General features: G+C 40.5%; 1 protein-coding gene and 1 pseudogene across 1 annotated transcript in view; both read left to right on the top strand.

Moving 5' to 3' along the window:
* Positions 1–7556: 7556 nt before the first annotated feature.
* Positions 7557–12567, top strand: part of SGO2 (shugoshin 2) — a 39350-nt gene continuing 34339 nt past the window's right edge. The window contains exon 1 of the mRNA XM_045198516.2: positions 7557–7692. The gene's annotated coding sequence lies outside the window, so the exon portion shown is untranslated. The remainder of the gene's footprint in view (positions 7693–12567) is intronic.
* Positions 10699–11466, top strand: LOC112308034 (small ribosomal subunit protein eS1-like; annotated as a pseudogene).

Consider the following 12567-nt stretch of genomic DNA (forward strand, 5'->3'; position numbering starts at 1 on the left):
ACAGAGCCATACAAAGCAAAACAAGCTTCAAAGGGTACAATGTATTCTTCAGGCCTGATTTCCCATGGGAACCCTCAGTGTTGGTATTACAGAACAGACCTGGGGAGGGGAGGTGAACAATATACTATTACCGAATGGACCCCACCTTCTGCTCCGGGGTCCCCCTGCCCCATACTACTCCACCTTTCCCACCTCCAGGGAAAGATGTCTCTCAATGCCAGAGATTGGTGAAAAGGAAAGGAATTATTTATTTAAAAAGTTATACAGACTTAGAGTAATGGTTTAATGTCTTCATTAAAATACTAAATTTAGAATACCCACAAAAGCATACAGTCCTTCCTTCTCCCTCCGCCCAGTCCGGGGTACTGTATCTCAGGAAAAGAAGCAGAAATCCGTGGCTCAGGTAGCCCTTAGGTTCCCGGCACCATCTGCTGTGTTGCTGCCACAATCTCCAGTTAATCCAAAACCATGTGGCACCTTCTCATGGCCCACCAACAAGAGTCCTTTCACCCCTTTCCTTCTCAGCAAGGTTTCTCCTGCTTCCTAAGCCACGAGGCAAAAGGGAGTACCCCAAAGCCATGTGATCCTGACTTTCGCCAAAGCCACATGTTCCCAACCATCTAGCATGGCTGCCGTGCCTGGGTTTTAAATCCCAGCACCAATCTTCCTCTGCAGCCCCATTTCAGACTCCTCCCACAATCAGTTATACCTGCCAGTATTCCCGTATTTTTCCAGCCTTGCTTACCTGCCATAGTAAGTCCAGGCAGGTGTGGCCCCATGGCATGGGGCCAGTCATCTCCAAGCTCTCACACAGGCACTGTAATCAGGGGGAGTTGCCTCCCAGTTACATCCTAGGTGGAAGTCACTCCCATCCCCCTGGCTCAAAGCATGGCCACAGCTATTGAATATATCCATGGAACCAGTTAAAACTTATAGATATGTTAAATGACCATGCCTAAGGTTATTTGCAAAACTGTTGCTAAACCATGCAAAACAACTCCCAATGGCCCTGCTCCACATGTCCCATCCCCCAGTTCAGACCTGCAGGGGTGAGGACATCCCATATTTTTAATACTTCCTGGAAACCCTAAGTTCTGGACGCCATTACAAATCCTTCTTTGGCGGGGGGCCCTGGCTGCACCCTCTTACATTAGTATCAGGTCATGCCTGCCTCCTGCATTCACGGCGTTCTGGTTAACACTTACAGGCTTCTCTCAAGGCCTTGCTTGCTTGGGGTTACAGTCTCTGATACCACACAAAGTGGTCCCCAACAGTATAAATAATAGGAATCAAATTTTTCACAGTTGGAGAAGTAGTTACATACATTGAAAAGGAAATGCTAGAATGAACCCTATGGTTTTTGTTTGGAATTGGAAGTATTGGTGTGAATACAATTCTAAAGTAGATAAGTGATAGGTAGGTAGATACAGAAATATGATGTTTATATTTATGTATGTGTATATAAATGTACATAGATTTTTATGCTCTGTCCCCTGAGAAAGCCTAGAACTAATGACGCCCCAGTAGCAATGGGTATACCAAGTGCCCAGATTTTGGTTTCTAAACCCATTCTCCGCTATTCTCCAGTAAAAGAAACCAGAGCTTCATAGTGAAATAGTTGATTAACTGATCTCAGGGCTGTGGCTGAAAAAGTATAAAATGAGCCATAAATATCCTGCTACTCCAGAAAGTAAGGAAGTATTCAGTGAATGGTGGGAACTAACAAAGAGACACAGGAATCATCTTGAAAGGGCTACCATTCATCAAATATGGGACAATTTGCTCATCAATATTAATTATGATAGTAATAGAGTATATAATCTATTAAATAAAATAAGAATTAATAAGTCCATAATGATAAATACTGAGAGATGATGATAGATACTGACAGATGAGTCCATACTGATAGGTAGGTAGGTAGATAAATAGATATGTGTGGGAGGAAAGTTCTTGCCAACCAATAAATGTAAAAGAAATGATACATTAGAAAGATCACCATTTGGCAACTATCACAGAAATAATTGACTCAGGCAACGTACATCAATAGATGTTAAAACTAGTGAGTGAAAAATTTGATTAGAAGCCGAATAGTTACATACATGCAACATGTCCTCCTCATAAGATTTTTATTAATTATAAAGGAAATAATAGTAATTCTACAGTGGAGAAACCTGGCAGACATCACCTCAATCAAGTGGTCAAAGTTGACATCATCAGTAAAAGTACAAACCAATAGTATGTGCTCCTGATACAATATATCGAGAAACAACTAAACATCACTTCCCTAGTACTTTTGCCCAAAATAAAAACCTGAATATGATGCTGAAGAAATGTCAGGGAGAAATTTGCAATGCCCCAAGTAGAGGGGACATTGTAATGTAGTTGGCCTACATGCTTAAAAAATGTCAAGATCATGAAAGACAAAAAGACTTTGTAACTTTTCCAGTTTAAAAGCATCTATGGAGGCTGAAGTTGTCAAAATAAAAAATATTATAATAAGCCCTGGCCAGTGTGGCTCAGTTGGTTAGAGCATCCTCCCGTACACTGAAAAGCTGCCGGTGGAATTCCGGGTCACATGCCTAGTCAGGGTATGTGTAGGAGGCAACAGATCAATGCCTCTCTCTCTCTCTCTCTCTCATATGTGAATAAAAAATAAACCTTTAAAAAGTATTATAATAAACCTTTAAAATTTTTTATTTCAAAATAAAAACTATAAATATATATATAAATACAATACCATGTTGGGAGGTGAGTATTTATATTGACTGTCTATAAATTATTCTAGCAAGTCTGGAAGACTTTCCACAAGCTGATAGTTATCTGTATCTATATTTATGTTTATATATCTATATCTTCAGCATAGCCCAGATTATGTCCCTTTTCTGATCGAAAACTTAACCGTGTCCACATTGCCAAATAACTGCCCCATCCTTCCCTTCCTATCTAGCCCTCTATATTTACATTACACCTGAACTGAACTATTTGTTAGAAATTTTGCCATTTTTTCCATGTTATTGTCTTTATCCCACCCTTCTCTCAAAATAAAATGCTCCTTTTCACACGCTGCAGTTCTCATCTTTCAAGATGCCTGTTAGTTTCCTGAGGCTGCTGTAGCAGATTCCCACAAGCTGAGTGTCTTAGAACAGCAGAAACTTATTACCAGCATCTCACAATTCCGGTGGCCGGAAGTCCAGAATCAAGTTGTCAGTTGTCAGCATGGCCGCACTCCCTCTGAAGGCTCTACGGGAAACCTGTTCCTTTCCTCTACCAGCTTCCGGTAACTGTTGACATTCCTGAGCATGTCACTGCATCTCTCTCTGCTCCATTTTTCTCTTCACATGAGTTTGTAGGGCCATTGCTGGGCAAGATCAGGGGCATCATCACAGGCTGTCATGAGCAAGAGAGCATCCCCGAAAGGAGTCACCTCACGCATGCTCGTGTCTTTCCACAATGCCAGGTTTATTAGTGGAGATCTCCTCAATAAGCCAATAAAGTTACACACAGGTTACACCCAGGCCGGGGGAGCTTGTAGAAGCAGCAAAGCAAGCCACCGGCACAAAGTTTTGGTCATTGGCGCGGCTGTGGACCGAGAGTTGGGTGTCAGTCTCAAGCCAGGCAGCTACGGTGATAGCACATACCCAATGGAGTGAAATTCCCGTTGGGCTCTGAGGATGACCCGTGATACAGCCACGCTGGAGCGTCGAATGGTCTGAGCTCTAAGTTCTTATGGCCTATGAAGCGGTCCCACTCATATCAGTATCCAGATGGAGTTCTTATCTGAGTGTCCAAACTTACGGTTTGGGGTGTTCAGGGCCCCTTCCAAGGGTGTTCCTGTTACACCCCATTACCTCAGTTTTGGACATATTGCCATTTGACATAAATGTCATGGCTGACAGTGACTCCATACTGGATTGCCAAAAGGTGTCGAAAAAGTCTGCTCTGCCCATGCTCTTTCTCTATACACAGGCTATACTGATGGCATGGCTGTGGCTCTGTCCTTGTATGCTGCCAAGCTCCCCTTGTTCCTGCTTGTTTTCAAACCCATATCTCTATCCTCTCCAGAAATGCTTTATACTACCCATCATCATTTTCTGCTTCTATCAGCATGGGTTACTTGGTGCAAATCAATCTGCCAGACCAATACAGGTAGTCAGATCAGATGGTTTAATAAGTACACTGTTTCTACTTTGTTTTATTAGTGTATTGATTTATAGTGTATCTTCTATTTGGCTCCTATTTAGGGATGATTTTTTTTGGGTGAATCTTGTTTTACTAATGCTGAGATGTTAAAGAAGATTTTTGCTGTTGTGTTGTTTGGCAGTTAGCCTTCCTCTTCTTTGTTTCCCTCTACCCCTTTATTTGTTTGGGGAATGTGGGTCAGGATAATCAAATCTTAATTGACTAGAATCTACCTTTAGGTAGAGGAACAGGAAACTAATGAGTCTAAGAATAAAAGAAAATGAAGGGATAAAAGCAAAATTGGTGCCTTCTGCAGGAGAGTAGCTCAATAGAACTGTGAGCTCATTTAATTTAACTGGTTTATTGTGGTAAGGAGCTTACAACAACAACAGAAAATAGATAATGTGTATTCAAGATACAACTAACTGCATCTTCACACTCTTAGTCCAGGGCTCCTGTCTCTATCCATTATATACCAAGAGACAAATGACCTGAAAGCAACATGAAATCAGGTTAAATTCAGCCCAATTAATTATGTTTTTTAAATTTATGGTTGCATATGATCAGAATTTACATTTTCAAGAGATTTTATAATTTAAAAAATCCCTTGGTTCATTAAATTCTCTGAACTGCTCTGAGATAGGATAATCAGCACTTTAAAAAAAAGAGATGTTGGTATTCATGTCCTGATAAAATTTTTAACATCTCTCCTACCTCTAACTTCCCTGTCTCTTTTTCTATTTGTTCTGCTTTTGAAGCTGTAGCTACAAAATGAGTCAAGAAGAAAGCAATACTAGTGTATTTGAACAAAGGGATCTGTTGATTAGAAGCATCATAAAAATATATTGCATGCTGATATTAACCTCCATTTTACAACTGAGAAAACAGAAGCTCAGAGATTAAGTGACCTGGCTAATTTAAATAACCACTAAATGGCAGTGTTATGATATGGCTCATTTAAAAAAACATATAACATTTATTGAGCATTTAATGTGTCAGGCGGGGCAAACAAGAGATAGTGCTAGTTAACCCCTAGATAACCAGAGATTTCTATAACCAGTATATCACATTCAAAATCCCTATTATTGAAGTTTTGGCTGTATTAATTGCTGTTATTTTAGCAGCTGGCCCAAAATAAATACATTTCTACTTACACAAGATTTATGTAGCCAGATCTCTTTGGAGACTGATCGTGCAATATATTAGACTAAATGGTCTAACTCTGAATTACGTTTTGCTTTATTTTCCTGTATTCTATAAAGTAAAACAGAAAGCTGTGATTCTCAAGTCCCCAAATGAACAAATACTGACCATATAAAATTGACTGCATCACTGTATAATCACTTATTATTTTTTATAGCATAAAATCTTTATAGTTAGAATTTGCCAGCTAAATTCAGTTTAGATGATCCCAATTTTGTTGGCAACATCCAAAGCATCATAGTCGGGAGCCAGTCCAACATATGCCTTCTTTTCTCCATCATATTTGATCAGGGTGCTGACCTTGGCCATGTCAATGTCAGAGAGCTTCTGCACAGCCTATTTGATCTGGTGCTTTGTTGGCCTTGACATCCACGATGAACACAAGTATATTGATGTCTTCTGTCTTCTTCATGGCTGACTCCATAGTCAGGGGGAACTTGATGGCATAGAGGTCAGGTTTGTCACTCCTGGGGACACTCTTTTGAGATGAAGTGTCTTCTTCTGTGAGAAGATAGGTGATGCACGCATCTTCTTTATTTGTGGCTATGGATGCCTTTCAGCACTGCTTTCTTTGCCTTCAAGGCCTTTGCTTTGGCTTTGGCTTTGGTTTTGGAACAGGCAGGGGCTTCCTTCATCACTTTCAGTACAATCTTTGTGAAAAGCTGTGTAATCAGTTACTAAAACCTAGATTTAACGAGCTATTTTTGTTTTTAGTCTAATGGCATACAGAGGAAATTTTATACTCTGCATAGGTTCTTTAAATTCTTTGCATACATTAGGAAAGATGATTATGAAATGAAACTAAGCTAATTCTCTTGGAACATAAAGTGAATATATATATGGGGGGACGCCCTAAAATGAGATTTATTTATAAAAAATGTGCATTTATTCTTACATGTTTAAACTTCAGTCAGTCACCCTCAAAGTACTCTCCATTGGATGCAACACACCCATCAAGACTTTTTTCCCACTGTTCAAAACAGTCTTTGAACTTGTAGGTTTTGATGCCTTTTAGTGCTTCTGCCGTTTTTTGTCTCACCCCTTCCACAGGGGCAAAACATTTTCCTTTGAGGACTTTTTTCATCTGGGGAAACAAAAAAAGGGCACTTGGAGTAAGATCCGGTGGATGGGAGGGTGGGGCATGGGGGTCATGCCATTTTTGGTCAAAAACTGCTGAACCTTCAGTGCGATGTGGTAGGTGTGCTCAAAAATCACCCATCATGAAATGGGCTAATGTGTTGAAAGAATCTTCAAAAAAAATTCCCTGAAACCCAAGGCAGGCTCTCACAACAAGGCCAGCTGGTACAGTGATACAGATGGGTTCCTGGATCACTCACCTGGCGGCAGAAGCCTGTACTACAAGGGGCCAGCCTGGTATAGACTACATACACATACATATAATTTTTAACTTCTCTCTTACCTCTGACTGCCCTGTCTCCCTTTTTCCATTTGTTTTGCTTTTGAAGTTGTAGCTACAAAATGAGTCAGGAAGAAAGCAATATTAATGTATTTGAACAAAGGGATCTGTTGACTGCAACCATTGTAAAAATATATTGGATGCTGTTACTAACCTCCATTTTACAAATGAGGAAACTACATATATAATATGTGCGACATGTATTACATATATTACACACAACGTATATTACATAGAACATATGTTACATGTATCATGTTACACGTGTGTGGTTTATATATAATGGAAAACGCCATTCTTGTATACATAGCTGAAACAGACCGCTAATAACACTTAAATATTGATGAGATCCGTAATTTCGAACGAAACTTCATTGCCGCTTTTTCCTCATAAAGTTAAAAGAAAAATGGAGAGAGCTTTTAAGTGAAAAGTAACGGCGTTGGCATCACAGGGCAAAAACCCAAGAAATGGTAAGGATGTGGGCGGGCCCTCTCATAGCTGTGTCATAAACAACAAAAACTTTTCAACTGACTCTAGGTGGCTGTCAAGCCTTTTAGACATCTGGCTGATGGAGGTAATTTCCTCAAAAGGTCGTTCCTTTCTCATCAGCACATCAGAAGACCGCACAAGCACCCTCTACGAACCCGCTGGGCGTCCCTTCCCCCAGGCTGCGTCCGCCGGGCCTTCTTGGCCACGCCCCCAACCCGGCCTCCGTGAGGTCCCGCCCTTTCCACCTCCCACTTCCTGGTAACAGCTTGTTTTCTGAGCCGCCTTCTTGGGACCTGATTGGCTTATGTGGCAACCGCTAACGGCTCCGGAATTTAAACCGGATCCTTGGCCGCGGGCGCGGAGTTCTGGGAGCTGGGTGGTTGTACCCCCACGCTGAAAAAGCGGTAAGTCCGTGACCTGTGACTTTTGGTATGGTGGTCCTCTGTCTGGCACGTTTCCTGCCGTTGCCCTCGGAGTCTTGGGTGCGCCGACCTCTTGCGACCCGCGGTCACGCCTACTCTCCGCCTCTCGTCTTTCCAACCCGCGGCCCCAGGCCCCGCTCGGGGGCCTCGTCTGAGGGGTACCTAGTTTGCGTCCAAGTCGCTGCCTCTCCCTGGGATTTGAACGTCCGGCGGGCTGAAGGGGGCTAGCCGCCAGTTAGAAGGTCAGCTCCTTGAAGGAGGGGATTTGTGTCCCTATGACTGCTCTACTGCCTGAGTGTAGAACAGTATCTGGGCCATTGTGAGCGCTCAGTAAATCATTGCCGAACGAACCTTAGAGGCCGCTTCACCTAAGTTCTTAAAGGAGGCCTGTCCTTTGAAGCGCTCTTTTAGAAGGGAGGCTAACTGAAGCGAGGGAGTGATGGGAGTCCGGGAAGAACTAGAACTTGAATTGAGTTTTGCTGTACATACAGGTAGTATTTCTGTAGGGAAGAGGGACAGTGATTTTTGTGGGTGAGGGACCAATTCAGGAAAATTGGATGTGGAACTGACTTAGAGATAGCTGAGACAAACAAGAGCTACAGAGTAATAATAATTAGATGATGGTAGTGAGTGTCATCTGTGCACCAGATCCAATACTAGGCACTGTATACATTGGTCCATTTATTCCCCAGAATGAGGTGCCCTTATTTTCTATAATTTTCTAAATCTGGACATTGACACTTAGAGGTATTAACATCACATAGCTATGAAATGTTGGAACTGAGACTCCAACACAATATATACAATCTATAATACCTCAATCTCTGTATGGTGAGTCACCCTGGAATGGTACTCCAAGGCTTTGGCTCCTAAAGTGTTACTTGGTCGGGTTATTAATGTGGAGGATGACAGGGCAGTGTTAATGAAGGCTCTCTGATTTCTGCCATGAGCATCTGAGTGGGTGAGCGATAGTGCCATTTATTAATTAAGGAACTAAGAACCAGTTTTGGGGGGCAGACTGTTAAGCTGTGGTTTCCTAAATAGTAGAATGAGATTTGATCTTTCTGACTGGATTTTTTTTGGAAATGGACTACATTTCTGTGTGAGGATCCCTTTCAGGTGTGCAAATGCGGCGTTTGCAGAGAGTTTCTGTGTGTGCCTGTGTTCTACTATTTATGATGGATGGCGATCTTTGATTTTACTTAAAGTTTCTTTTGAGTCTTCACTAAGGAAGGTTCCAGGTTCAATTTCTTCCCCTTTGAGAAATTTCTTGTAAAACAGTCTTACCATTATTTACTTGATATTTCTCAACATCTGCTCAACACTTTCAAAGGAGACTTATGCCAATATTGCGTAGTTTTTCCTATTAATTTTTTTTTATCTATAGCCATTTCTTCAACAAATGTTTATTCTGTAGCTGCTATGTGCCAGACACTCTAATAGAAATTGAGGGTACAGAAAAAAACAAATTTAACAAAATCTACCCTATTTTTTACTATGTATAATGCACTCCTGTGTATAATACGCACCGACATTTTAGTATTAATTCCCATGTATAATTTGCGTTATACATGGGAATTAGTACTGCCAATGTATAATGTGCACCCTTATTTTTCCCTTAAAAATTTGGGCAAAAAAGTGCACATTATACATGACAAAATAGGGTATGCCTCATAGAACTTACATTTTAGTAGAAGACAATAAATTAAATAAGAAAATTGTGTAATTTTATGTTGGACATTAAGTCAGTGATGAAAAAGAAAATGAAGTGAAATGGGGTCAGGTGAGCAATTTTAAATAGTTTGGTCTGGGAAGGCTCACTGAGAAAGTGACATTTGAGCAAAGACTTGAAGGAAGCGAGCATTTTCTGTGATTATTTGAAAGAACAGTGAGACAAAGGAAAAAAGGAATACAAAGGTTCTGCAGTGGGAGCTTGCCAAGGTAGCCAGTGTGGCTGGAGCTTAGTGTGCAGAAGGAAAAGTAGTAAAGAGGTCAGAGAGGTGCTGATGGAGAGTTGGGGAAAGGCAGAAGAATCAAATTGTGTAGTGCTTTATAGGCCATTGCAAGGATTGTGACGCTACTCTGGAGTGAGCCACGGGAGGGTTTTTTAACAGAGGAGTGACATGAATTTACTTAAGTTACTTAAGTTTTAAAAGGATCATTTCAGTTACGTAGTTGAGAATAGATAGTTGGAGAGAAGGTGAAAGCAGGGACACCATTTAGGTAATGGTAACAGTAGAAGTAGTGGTAAGTGGTTCATGCAGTGAAAGGCAGACCAGCATGGCTGATGATAGAGTAGATAGGGGACGTGAGAGAAGATGTTTCTGACCTGAACAACTAGAAGGTTGGAGTTGGCCATTAAGTGAGATGGAGAGAACACAGTGGTGTGGGTTTGGGTAGGGATGGGGGTGAATTAGGACATGTTAAATTTGAGGTGCATATTAGCCATCCAAGGTGGAGAGGAGGTGTAGGCAACTGGATGAAAAGGTCTGAAGTTGGTTGGGGATATAAATTTGCAAGTCATCAGTATTTAGATTTAAAAGCCAGGATACTGAATAATAGCCCCAAGGGAATATATATAGATAGAAAATAGATGAGACTCTAGTACTGAGCTCTGGAGCACTCTAAATGTAAGAGGTTCCAAGAGCTGAAGAATAAGCAGCAGAAGAGACTTGGAAGACATGGCTAATAAGAAAGGAGAAAACACAGGAGAATATGGTATTTTAGAAGCCAGCTGAAGAAAGTATTTCAAGGAGAGAAAGTTCTTGCACACAGATCAAGTGAAATGAGAAATGGACATTGACTAATGTATTTGATTTAGCAACACAGCAATTTAGTGATTTTAGTGATCAATTTGCATATCGTAGTGGTGAAAGCAAAAACTTGTTTGGAGTGGATCAAGAGAGTGGAAGGGGGTGAATTGGAGACAGCAAGTAAGACAGCTCTTTAAAGGAGTTTTGCAGCCCTTTTGGCTCTCTGAGCAGCACCATGGAAGTGGGCAAGAACAAGCACCTGACGAAAGGTGGAAGAAAGGGAGCAAAGAAGAAAGTGGTTGATCCATTTTCTAAGAAAGATTGGTATGATGTGAAAACACCAGCTATGTTCAATATAAGAAATATTGGAAAAACACTAGTCACAAGAACTCAAGGAACCAAAATTGCATTGGATGGTCAGAAGGGCCATGTATTTGAAGTAGGCCTAGCTGATCTGCAGAATGATGAAGTTGCATTCAGAAAATTCAAGCTAAATACTGAGGATGTTCAGGGCAACACTGCCTGACTAATTTCCATGGCATGGATCTTACCCATGACAAAATGTGCTCCATGGTCAAAAAATGGCAGACCGTGATGGAAGCTCACGGTCTATTCAACTATTCTGTGTTGGTTTTACTAACAAATGCAACAATCAGATTCAGAAGACCTCTTATGCTCAGCATTAACAGGTCTGCCAAATCCAGAAGAAGATGATGGAAATCATGACCTGAGAGGTACAGACAAATGACTTGAAAGAAGTGGTCAATAAATTGATCCCAGATAGCATTAGGGAAGACATGGAAAAGACTTGCCCATCTACTTACCGCTTCATGATGTCACTGTTAGCAAAGTCACAATGCTGACGACACCCAGGTTTGATTTGGGAAAACTCATGGAGCTTCGTGGTGACGGTAACAGTTCTGGAGAAGCTCCTGGGGGTGAGACAAGCACAGAAGTTGAACAAGCTGCTGGGTATGAGCCCCGAGTCCAAGAATCTGTTTAAATTCAGACATTTAATGGTGACAGATAAAAAGGCCTATTTGTGATAAAAATAAAAATTAAAAAAAATAAAGGAGTTTTGCAGTAAAGGGAAACAAGTAGTATAGTAATATTCCAGAATCAAGAGATCACTTGTATTTTCTTAAATGTTTCATTTTCATGCATTTACACATGCCAGTCCTTTTTCTGGAATACCCTTTCTAATCTTGATACCTGACCAAGTCTTTGTTTTTAAGACTTATTTATTCATTCAACAAATATTTACTGTGTTTATGTTATTTTCCAGGCACTGTTCAATGGTTTTGGCAACATATCAATGAATAGGACAGACTTTATGGAGCTTAAAATGGAGAACTCAAACTCTAGTTAGTGAAAACAGACAATAGTTAAATTCTATAGTATATTAGATAGTGATTTAAATGCTATGGGAACCATCAAAATGCCCTCCATATCCACAATCCTGTGTTGTTTGCTTAGTTTGTTTTTTAGATTCAATTTTTGATAGATATGTATTTATAGCCATTTTATTTTTCATAGTTTTATCTTTTTCTTAAATAAATCCCTTTAACATTTCGTATAATAATGGTTTGGTGATGATGACTCCTTTAGTTTTTCTTGTTTGGGAAGCTCTTTATCTGCCCTTCAATTCTAAATGATATCTTTGCTAGGTAGAGCAATATAGGTTGTAGGTGCCTGCTTTTCATGACTTTGAATATTTCTTGCCAATCCTTTTTAGCCTGAAAACTTTATTTTAAGAAATCAGCTGACAGTCTTATGGGAACTCCCCTGTAGGTAAATAACTGCTTTTCTCGTGCTGCTTTTAAGATTCTCTCTTTTCTTTAACCTTTGGCATTTTAATTATGATGTGTTTTGGTGTGGGCCTCTTTGCAAACATCTTGTTTGGGACTCTGTGCTTCCTGGACTTGCATGTCTATTTCCTTCACCACATTAGGGAAGTTTTCTTTCATTATTTTTTCAAATAGATTTCCAATTTCTTGCTCTTTCTCTTTTCCTTCTGGCAGCTCTATAATGCAAATGTTGGAACCCTTAAAGTTGTCCCAGAGCTTTGCTTACATTATCCTCAGTTTTTTGGATTCTTTTTTCT

This window comes from Desmodus rotundus, chromosome 2 (assembly GCF_022682495.2).
Source record: "Desmodus rotundus isolate HL8 chromosome 2, HLdesRot8A.1, whole genome shotgun sequence".
In the NCBI taxonomy this organism is placed as follows: Eukaryota; Metazoa; Chordata; class Mammalia; order Chiroptera; family Phyllostomidae; genus Desmodus; species Desmodus rotundus.